This window comes from Vicia villosa, linkage group LG4, assembly GCF_029867415.1.
Source record: "Vicia villosa cultivar HV-30 ecotype Madison, WI linkage group LG4, Vvil1.0, whole genome shotgun sequence".
Taxonomy (NCBI): Eukaryota; Viridiplantae; Streptophyta; class Magnoliopsida; order Fabales; family Fabaceae; genus Vicia; species Vicia villosa.
In genome coordinates this window covers 137,409,540-137,422,132 of record NC_081183.1, presented here as the reverse complement: position 1 = coordinate 137,422,132, position 12,593 = coordinate 137,409,540, and positions in this window count along the sequence as shown.

The window sequence follows — 12,593 nt, the reverse complement described above, 5'->3', positions numbered from 1 at the left end:
TATATATACTAATATAATACCATTATAATATCCAAAATTATATATATACATCATTACAACATCAATAATATTATAGTACTTCAATTCGACACAAATCCTACATGAAAAAGCGCTTAATATAAAAATGACACAAATCCTCTTTTATTTCTTCCAACTTAAGTTTCGGGTATCCAGCGGCACGGAATTCGTCAAGGTACTACAAAACAAAAACAAAATATGAATGATACATTTAGTTAAATGTAATAAATTATATGAAATTATCTTAAGTTATAAATTCATACCGTGAGCGGAATCTCTAATTGATTTGCCTGAAGGATTTCTTTCATAAACCTCAATACAAAGTATCCGCAATCGTAACTGTTTTTCTGTTGCGGACACTACATAGAAAAACAAATAAGATTCTATAGTTGTGCATTGTTTTATCAAGTAGCATAAATATATTATAAGCAACATTGTGAAAAATAATGTACCTGCACTTGGATCCAAGTAATGTTGCTAGATTTAGTTCGGGATACCTGTGCGTCCCGTTGACTTCGGAACACTTGTATTGATCTAATTAACAAATATATAAAAGCATATGTTTAGATCAATCCCACAAATAAGTAAATATATATATAAATATACACGAATATATATTTAGAACGATCCCACTTACAAGTCAACGATGTCCTTCATGGCCGGATAATTGGTCCATTCACCATTTACCGAATTCAGATAATACACGACTTCCCTTATAGGGTTGATAGCAAGCAGCAACCAGTGTGCTCTATAAATAAAAACAATAGGTTATATGAAAATTTTGCTATACACAAAAGAAACAGAGATTAGATGAACAAAGAATGAGAAACTAACCCTACTGGTCGGGTATTATACGCCCAAAGATGCAGACATTCTGTATTGCCGGTGGACATGAATCTATCGACTAATCGCTGTCTAACTGATTCCCGTTCCGAAGCAATTGCCATTCCGCTGCAGTGGGCGGAAGACACGAAACGGAATCTGTTAGACAACGGAGTCCCGCGCAACACTCTGTCATACAACAACCTTAAATAAAAACATAATAAACATTAGACTATTTTCATTGAAATGTGTAAATAAATTATATTGTGGGACTAATTAAATAATATATCGGATAAAGAAATATTACCGGATGTATGAGTGCATGTTATTGACGCCTAGTTGATCATGCTTAAAAATCTCCTCCAAGTCATCAAGTGTAATAAGTGACTTGAATTCAATACCGAAGACACTCTCATCCATAACGATTTCACGTAAAGCACCATCCTTCAAATCGGACATATCAACCATTGTTGCGAGCGTCGACCGGTACCGAGGCACAAAAGCACCGCCTTTTTTTCCCGCTGGCTTCGGAGGACCAGTGGGTGGTACGGTACGAACTTGCTGCGTCACTTGTTGTGACTCTCGAGCGGATGCCTAAAAATCATATAAGTTAGGTAAAATATAAAATCATGCAGATTTAGATTCAGATTAATTATTAACACTTTAAATGTACCTCTTTTAGTGATGCAACGGACTCCTCCTCCTGTAAAATCCCTTTACCCTTAACTGTGGGTTTTATAGGAGCAGTCTAAAATTAAAATGTAAAAAATAATTAATAAACGGTTTAGAATTGACATTCGAAAACTAAATGATTCATAATCGTTTTCAATATACCTCATCACTAATGGTAATGAGCTCCGAGGGCCATGCAACAAATGATCCTATTGCATCTCGCAGCAATGTCGTCTCTGAGACCATGTCAGGTACCGGTAGCATCGCATCATGATCTACTACAACATCCACCGATACTTTCAGGTGTCCATCCGGGAGCGGTCTATGGTGAAGTAAATCTCCCAAAGTGTTGTGCACTTTTCCCTTGCCAACTAGTCGATAACTCGGTTCCGATAAGTATAGTTGGCAAGATGAAATGCCCTAAACCAATAGTAAATATAAAGTCATTATCATTAATAAAATAGAACAATTTAAAAGGAAAAAAAATTATAATTACCTCGGGAAATTTCCTTTGATAGTTGATACTAGCCTTATCACTAGTTTCTTTCACCGATGAAGTGTTGCACTTTTCTCTCATATACGCCTCTTTATCTCTTTGCAATTCAGAGACTTGTGCTTGCAATTCCGCCAACTTTTGCAACACTTCTTCATTTGAAGGATTTCTTCTCCTATGACTCTTGTAAAAAGAGGTTGGAGTCACACCATGACCCTTACCCCTCACCCGACCGGGATACTCAGGAGCATCTAGTGCTCTACTAAGTACGCTCCCCTCACCGGTGGATGCCGATTGCGACAAGGTCTCCTGTAATTCATTTACATTAAAAAATCATTTATATATTAAAAAACATTTGATTTAATTAAAGACACAGTATTATACTTACACATTCAGTAAAAACTCTCTGAACTTCGGGATCGACAGCATGATCCTTGCCCACACGAGCTTCCCTCCACAACACATGTTCAGGAAGTGAGGTTTCCTCACTTTTAGTCTCCTCTAACTATGCATTGACACAAATGATAAAATCGTCAAATAAAACACATTTAGACAATTAATTAAAACGCATTTCTATTTACTTACAATTTTATCCTCCAAGCGTGCATATCCCAAACGCCCTTTTTTGTATGGATATGCGGGTTTGGATGCTCTCGCACTATTCTTGGCACTCCTTTTCCGAAAATCTTCATCTCTTTGCTCTACAAACTTAGCCCAATCTTCTTCACCAATGAAGATCTCATACTTTTTTGGCCGTCCCGGTGCCTCTTCAAGAAAGTTTCCATCTTTATCCTTAAGATAAGTGTTTGTCAAAAAAGCTTTCCACCCTCTATATCTTTTGCCGGCCAAACCAAGTATGTAGCATCTACGATCATCTGGTATCTCAAAAGTCCTCTGCAAAAAAACATACTCATAGTGTGTTAGTATAAGTAATTTAAAAAATTTATCGTCAAGATAATAACAACAATTAACCATATATGATATATACCTGAAGCTCGTCCCAAATCGCTTTTTTTTTCGCATCCAAGTCTTCGCTTTTCAGATTCCATTTAGCTACGGAGACCGGAATATGCATACGAACAAGTGTACCAATATAACTTGTCAACTTTGCAGAATTAGGACCAATTGCTTGTTTATCAGAATTCCATTCCAATCGGTATACTAATCCTTGGTCTCTATGTCGAACGATTCCCTTCATGATAGTGATGCCTCGTGCAACTTCTTTTGCTTCAGTATCAGGTGGAGCATTTGTATCCGTGGCATCTCTTTCTTGAGCATCTCTTTCTTGTGAGTTTTCAGGTGGAGCATCTCTATCCGGAGCCATTTAACCTGTATCAAACAAACTAAAGCACATTAGTACACTATTAATAAGCTAACAATCTATACAAGTAAAATGGAAGTCAAACCATGCATGTACAAGTAAATCGGAAACGAAATCGGTACAAATCAAAATAAGCGTCAAAAAATAAAGTTGTCGGAATTGAACGAAATTTACATGGCTATGGTAAAACGTCCCCACGGACTCAAAAATAAAGTCGGTTTTCCGAAATTCAGACCCTAAGCCCGACTTTTGATTACGGGCAGAAGCAAAACCGATAAAAAAACAGTCCCGAAATGAACATATAAGTGCATGAGCAGCTCCGGAATCGTCAAAATAGTATAGTTACATGTAAAGAAGTGGACAAACGGATACATGGTTCAAAAGTTATGTACAAAACGAGAATATGCACCAAAATTGAATAAGTACTATACTATTGATTAAAACAATCGGTACAAATTGAATAAAACAAATTAGTCGGAATATGTATACTATTACCTTTATCACTAACGTCTCTTTCTTTTCTTGGTAGGATTGTGTTCTACGCGTCTCTTAACAACGCGGACGGTTGGATTGATCCAAATACCCTCATTATGATCATTTCTAGTACAAGATTCATTCTCATTTTGATCGTTTCTTGTACAAGATTCAATACCAACACCAATATCACCTTGATCTTCAATGTTTTCATCTACTATTTTGTTAGATAAAAGCACTATAGACCATTTCGTACTTGTCGGATCATTGACATAGAACACTTGTTTAGCTTGAGAGGCTAAAATGAAAGGCTCATCTTTGTACCCTACCCTATTGAGATCCACTTGCAAAAATCCTGACTTATCCATTCGTATGCCACTATTATTTTCAACCCACTTGCAACCAAATACAGGAATCTGAAACTTCGCGTAATCAAACACCAAAATGCGCTCGATAACCCCAAAATATGACAAATTTGCAAATTTCGGATTTAAGTCATTCGCACTTGATATGTGCATTGCTTCAGCTACCAAGGTAACACCACTATTTTGCATAGTACTTTTATCATCCTGTTCTTTAGTATAAAATGTGTATCCATTAATAGCGTATGCGCTATAAGAAAGCACAATTACAGTTGGACCATAGGCTAAACATCTCAACCTTTCTGTTACTGAAGCAGGATCTGAACGATACTTTGAATAAATATGATCCCTAAACCACGGTATGAAACTTCGATTGTGCTCTCGTACTATCCAGTTCTCATTTCTATTTGGATTTAAATCTCGGAGAACAACCTTGTGCATTTCAACATACGGCTCAACCTCAATCTCATTGTGCATAACATACAAGTGCGCTTGATCCCGTTCGACCATTGATACTGTCACAACTTTATTTCCAATTAGCCTTTTTCCTTCTTTTTTTTCGACAATATGAGATTTGGGGAGTCCAATTGATTGAACATTTGACAGATATTCAGTACAAAACTCAACCGCTTCTTCAACAACGTATCGTTCGGCAATACAACCCTCCGGTCGACTTCTGTTTTTCACGTACCCTTTTAATATTTTCATATAACGTTCAGCAGGGTACATCCATCTCATATAAGCTGGTCCGCACAATTGTGTCTCTTTCACAAGATGAACGACTAGATGAACCATTATGTCAAAAAACGAGGGAGGAAAATACATTTCAAGATCACATAAAGTAACAACTATCTCTTTTTGCAATGTTGGTAAGATCGCGGGATCGACCACCTTACTGCAAATTGACCTGAAGAAGAAACACAGCTTAGTTATTGCGCTTCTTACTTTTTCTGGCAGAATAGAACGTATACCTATTGGTAAAAAATGTTCCATTATAACATGACAATCATGCGTCTTCAAACTCTTTAACTTGAGGTCTTTCATGGACACAAGTCTTCTAATATCTGAAGAGTAGCCTTCTGGAACTTTAACTTCACTGAGGAACTTACACAATGTTTTCTTCTCCTTTCTAGATAGAGTGTAAACAGCAGGTGGCAGATATGTTCGTCTTCCTTTCGTCACGGGTCTCAATTCAGTTCTCATCCCCATGTTTACCATGTCATTCCTTATGTTAACGCCATCCTTAGACTTTCCTGGTATATTGAGTAACGTACCTATAACGCTGTCAAATACATTTTTTTCAATATGCATAACATCCAGGAAATGTCTTACGTACAACGACTTCCAATATGGAAGTTCAAAAAAAATGGACTTCTTCTTCCACCCACCCTTGACAAGTGAATGTGCAAAAGGCTTGCCAAACTAAGTGCTCACATCTTTCACCTTTTCAAAAATTTGATCACCTGACAAAAAAGGCGGGGCTGTACCATGTTCGGCCTTTCCGTTGAATGCTTTTCTCCACCCACGGTAGTGATGATTAGAATTTAAGAATCTACGATGACCGAGAAAGACATTCTTCTGACAAAGATCCAATCGTGTCGTATCGGTTTCATCTTCACAAACGGGACACGCCTTTTGACCTTTATTGCTGTACCCGGATAGATTTCCGTATGCTGGAAAATCATTAATTGTTCCAAACAACATCGCCCTCAAGTTGAAACTTTCCTTCCTATACCCATCGTAAACCTCCACACCGTTGTCCCACAAAAACTTTAAATCTTCGATTAACGGTGCCAAGTATACGTCTATGTCATTCCCTGGTTGTTTAGGCCCAGAAATTAGCATTGATAACATCATGTACTTACGCTTCATACATAGCCACGGAGGTAGGTTATAGATCATAAGAATCACAGGCCATGTGCTATGCGAGATACTTTGAATACCATGCGGGTTCATTCCATCAGTAGACAATGACAACCGAAGGTTTCTTGCTTCTTTTGCAAATTCAGGATAATCAGTATCAACTTTCATCCATTGTGGTGAGTCTGCCGGATGTCGCAACTTTCCATCAATAATTCTTTCATCTGCATGCCAAGTCAAGTGTCTTGAATCGGTCTCACTACGATACATGCGTCTAAATCTCGAAATTATAGGAAAATACCATAAGACTTTAGCAGGAGACAACTTTTTCTTATATCGAGGGGCACCACATTTAGGACACTCATTCAACGCTGCATACTCGTTTCGAAACAAAACGCAATCGTTTGGACATGCATGTATCTTATCATAGCTCATGCCAATAGAGGACAACATCTTTTTGGCTTCATACGTTCGATTGGGAAGAACATTATCCTCTGGTAGCATATCTTTCATAAGGGCTAATAACTCTGTGAAACTTTTATCCGACCATCCATTGTCCGCCTTTAAGTTGTACAACTTTAACACCGCAGACAATCTTGTGAATTTTGAACAACCATCATACAACGGTTTCTCTGCATCGCTTACCAACCTCTCAAACATTTTGGGACAATCCGCAAGATCTTCTTCAAGCGCTTCTGCAATCTCCTCGACTCGATCGCAATCGTATGTGTCTGTGCAATCGTCGTTTGAAGCATACTTCCTATTACAACTCGACCCAGCATTCCCGTTACTTTTCTCACCATGCATTGTCCAACATGTATAACTTCTATCAATTCCAAACCGTAGTAAATGGGATCCCAACTGTTTCCCGTCAACCTTATCCCCATAACAGCAACCCAAGCAAGGACACGGCATTCGAAGCGGGTCTTCGGAGTGCTTAACCGCAAACTCAACGAATTCCCATACCCCTTTCTCGTACTCTTTCGACAATCGGTTTGATCTCATCCATGTCTTATCCATGACTTAATTAAGCTAAACAAATGCTTCTTGGTTTCTCTATCAGGTACTAAGGAATTCTGTCAAGATAATAAATAGCTATCATCATAATAGAATACCTAATCAGAATACCCGATTTCTTAAAGAAGACATTACCTTATTTCAAGGTAATATAAGTCCACAAACCAAAAAATTGGTTGAGAGACACTAAATTGATATTAAATAGAACCATAAACAATAAACTATAAGCTAGAAAATAACAAACTATAAGCAAGAAGAAAGGGATAGTAACCTGAATTAGACTTGATGTGGGAGATGGTAGGTTTGAATCGGCGTTGTACAAGTAGAAACCAGAGACTTCAAAGTAACTGTAAAATTAAACACACACACACGATGCAGTTAAATACAAATATTATAAAAGTGAAGGAAGTATATGCAAACTGTAGCATATTATTCAACTATTTGTTCAATACCATTATTAAGACCAAAAACTACCCTCTACAGAGGAATAAGAATATATTAGGATTCTAGTTCTACAAAACATTAGTTAGTGGTTGCATTTGTGAAAGCATTTATGAACTGCCTTCAAAATATATGGTTGTTGTGTCTCAATGTCTTCAAGTATTAATAAAAAGAGATAATACTAGTACTGCTAAGCCTCAAACTGAGACTTATCTATAATGAAACAATGTGCAATTCTCATTAAAAAAACCCTATAAATAGTACCATAAAATATAATAGAAGTAGACAAATCTCACTTTCAATTTCAAAAAGTAAGAGTGGCTAAGCATAGATAGGATAAGGATGGCCACGGTTCAGTCAATAATATTTTATAAGAAGTTTAATTATCAAATACCACTAGGTGGAATAACTTAAACACGTACAGGAAGATGACTGACCAAAATTTATTAACTCAAATAAGTGCTTTTTATTTTATCAAATAAGTGATTTTTTAATAGTCACTAAATAACGAAAGTAACGAGAATTAACATATCTTTTCCATGCATGCATGCTTTGAATTAATAAGAATGTTATTCTATCGTTAATTTCAAAGGATACTATTAAATCTTAATAATCAATAAGATAGCACTCAAAATATCTTCACTAATTTGCCGGTGTCGTGTTGTATTTACACACAACATAACCTACAATCACTCAAATTATCTTCACTCTTTTATGAATATATTTCAACAAGAATCCAATTTCCAAACCAAATATAATCCGGGGATTTTCAAAAAAGAGTCATTAAAATGCAATCCTATCAATTACTATTTCTCTTCCCTAAATGCACCTGGACATGTTATAATATCATCAAGTGTAACAAGAAAATTAGTAAGTAAGCGTCCGGTTCATTCACCATAGATGCATGTTTCGGCATAACCGATCCGATTGTCATATTTCGGCATGATATCTCAACTTCACCACTCAATCGACACTAGTAAAAATAACTATAATGTTTCAGCTTAATTGAAAATGATTAAAACCTAAGCAGTATGAATAAGAAGTATGAAGAGAACACTAGAATACAGAATCCTCTCTCAGCATATTCAAAAACCTAAGCAGTATGAATAAGAAGCAGAAGAGAACACTAGAATACAGAATGATATGAACCAGATGATTCAATATGAATAAGAAGCAGAAGAGACAACATAGAAATTACCTAAAGGGATGCAGCAAACCAGAGGCGGAGGGAGAACGGAGAACGACACTGAAGCGGCGGAGACGGCACTGCACTGAAGCGGCGGAGACGGCTGAAGGTCGTGGCAGGTCGTGGCGGAGGTCGTGGCGGAGGATTGAAATTGATTTAGGGAAGAAATTGATTTAGGGATTCTGTGTTATGTCGCGAAGGAGAAAGATACTGAGAAGCGCTTCTGAAATTAATTGGGGCAGGTTTAATTTGTTTTATTTTAAAACACCTACGAGGGCGCTTCTGAAAAGCGCTTTAGAAGGGCCACCTATGCCAGCGCTTTCTCTTAAAAAGCGCTTTTGTAACCCCCCCCCCCCTTAAGAGCGCTTTCAAAAGCGCTTTCATATCCCCCACTATAAGACCCCTATAAGAGCGCTTTTGAAAAGCGCTGTCATACCCCCCCCCCTTTAAGAGCGCTTTTAGAAAGCGCTTTCATAGCCCCCCCCTATAAGAGCGCTTTTGAAAAGCGCTTTCATTACCCCCCCCCCCTTTAAGAGCGCTTTTTTAGCGTGTTTTTTTATTTTGTTTTTAGTGCAACCTATAACAGCGCTTTTTACTAGAAGCGCTTTAGTAGGTGTGCTGCTAAAACTTAAATTTGGCGTAGTGAACGCTAGTTTCTTTCTAAAGGTTGCTTTGTGGAATCAACTAGTAAATTCCAGGACTTGTTGCCATGTTCTTGTTTTGTGTAACTTTGACTCGTGTTAAATGCAGAAAACTTGAATGTAAATGAGGAAAACAATATAGAATTTTAAAGCTTGACTAAAATAAAGGCATTGAAAGAAAGCAATAAATGTATGTAAAGGACAAACTAGAATATTAAAATGATTGCATAATAATTAATCTGGTACGCATACGTACATTCCCAGAAAATTACACTCATTTTTCATTTTGTATGCAGAGATTGAGTTTTGTCTTTTGTAATGTAGAAATGTGGACTCCTAAACTACTAACATTAACTTGCTTAAATAGGAATTCTAAAAAATAAACTCATTTTCCAACAAAATATTTTCTTTTATTATTATTCTTATTGCCCATGCATATATTCATTATTATTCTTATGGTTTCAATGTTATAATTTACTAGTTCTAGGTAAGTGGGTAATTCATTGCGTCTTTCATAGTTTAAATATCAACAAGCTCCAAACTTAAACTATCACAAAGAAAACGTTCACTTCAAAGTATAACGTATCAAGAATGAAGAACTCAATTGACCCTTTGTCTCCCGAAACTCTCCTCAACCGTCTCAAAGCTACAATGCTCAAATTCAAGGCAAGGTATCCCACAGATAACGAGTGGTTATACCCTATCACAAGTTCCATTCCAATAGGAAACTTGACTGATCATACATTTTATATATCAGACGATAAAGTTCGATGTGGAATGGCTTTTTCTATGGCTTACAACACTGCAAAACACTCTAACAACAACAAGGAGTTATGTGTTAATGGATCTATGCTATGCAACGTGGTCGGTAGTCCTACTACGTTCAGAAGTTCAGTTGAAACAGCACTGAATAGAATTGGTTTAAAAATTAGTAAGGTTGTTTGGTTACCACAAAGGGCTAATGAATGTAACATAGACAAAAACAAGGTTCCTCAATTGGAATGGCCTTGTATACTTGTCTACTTTAGTTGTTGTGTTCTTGTTCTTTAGAAGAAGTTTACTGATGATGTAAGTTATGGTAACTATATGAATAGTTGTATCTGTAAATTGCGTGAGATAGTTGGATATGATCCTGATGCTGATGCTGCTAAGCTTGATATTCCATTTGATTTTAGAAGATCAAATGTTATCAAGACTATGCTTGGCTCGTGTTCGACTCTTCTGAAGGATAGAAAAACACTTAAAAGGGGGGGGGGGGGGGGGGGGGGGGGTTGAATAAGTGTAGCTTTAAAACTTGTAAGATAAAAACAATTTGCTCAATGATTTTTATCCTGGTTCGTTGTTAACTAAACTACTCCAGTCCACCCCCTTGGAGTGATTTACCTCACCTGAGGATTTAATCCACTAATCACACAAGATTACAATGGTTTTCCACTTAGACAACTTCTAAGTCTTCTAGAGTATACTGATCACAACCTGATCACTCTAGGAACAATCTGCTTAGATACCCTCTAAGACTTTCTAGAGTATACTGATCAACAACCTGATCACTCTAGTTCTTACAACTTAATGTAAATAAATTCTAAGAGTTACAAATGGTTCTTATAAAGCTATTATCACAACTGTGATTTTCTCTTAAGTTTAAGCTTAATCTCACTAATATATTACAACAACAATATAGTGAGTTGATGAAGTTTGAGAGCTTTTGATTTGAACAGCGTTTCAGCGTTTTTGCATAAAGTCTTGTATTCAGAATTCGTAACTTTGCTTCTCATCAGAACTTCAATATATAGGCGTTTGAGAAGATGATCGTTGGGAGAATTTAATGCTTTGCGTATTCCGTACAGCATTGCATTTAATGTTTCACTCTTTTGTCAACTACCTTGAGCCTTGCTTTCGCTGTGTCTACTGACGTTGCCTTTAATAGCTTTCAACGTTCCTTTTGTCAGTCAGCGTAGCCTGCCAGCTAGTGCTTGCTTCTGATCTGATGTTTGTGTAAACAACGTTTGAATATCATCAGAGTCAAACAGCTTGGTGCAGAGCATCTTCTTGTCTTCTGACCTTGAAGTGCTTCTGAGCGTGATACCATGAGAACTTCAGTGCTTCTGCTTCTGATCTCAAGTCCTTCTGATGCTTCCATAGACCATGTTCTGATTCTGCTTGACCATCTTCTGATGTCTTGCCAGACCATGTTCTGATGTTGCATGCTGAACCTTCTGAGTCAGTGCTTCTTGCGCTGATTTTGTGCATACTCTTTATATAATTCCTGAAATGGAAATTGCATAGTATTAGAGTACCACATTATCTCATACAAAATTCATATACATTGTTATCATCAAAACTAAGAATATTGATCAGAACAAATCTTGTTCTAACATCTTCGTGACGATTTGATTAGATTTATATTGAGGAAGAGTAATTGGAAAGATAAAGAAATTGGTGGTGTTTGTGAATATTTATGTAATGAGTTAGCTTGGTCTGAGATGGATCATTTCATTCTCATTAATGATGAGTTAGTTAAGCCTCAAGCTTTTGTTCTATTCGATGATCAAGTTTCGACAGAGGTAGAAGATTTTATTGAGGCGATGGAAGCTATTATTAAGCCTCATATACATTGTTATCATCAAAACTAAGAATATTGATCAGAACAAATCTTGTTCTAACAATCTTCCCCTTTTTGATGATGACAAAAACATATATAAATGATATGAATTTGCGATCAGAATATCAGATGGCTAAAGACAATTACACAGCTATAGCATAAGCATATAAACATAGTGTGTGAATATGTCTCCCCCTGAGATTAATAATCTCCCCCTGAGATAAATAATCTCCCCCTGAAATAAATACTGGAAGAAATGTATAAATAAAGAACTTCCCTGAGTATTTTTCATTTCAGTTGAGACGATCACATATGCTTAGATCTTCAGAATATTCATAGCTTCTGCTTCTTGCTTCCATAGGACAGCTTCAGAGCTTGAATTTCTTCTTGAGTCATTGCATGCTAGATTGTATCAGAACATTGTTGAATGTACCAGAGCATCATCAGAGCATCTCTACATCCTGAAATGTTACAGAACAAACTAAACGACAACAGTCAGAGCATGAATGAATCAGAACATAAAATATGTATCAGAACATATAATATGTATCAGAGCAAACACAATAATGTTTCAGAGCATATTTAGAACTATAACATGCATCAGAACATATAAGGAATAAGAATGTATTAGAGCATATTCTATCATCAGAATATCATAACATTCTTCCTTCTTGCTTCTGATCT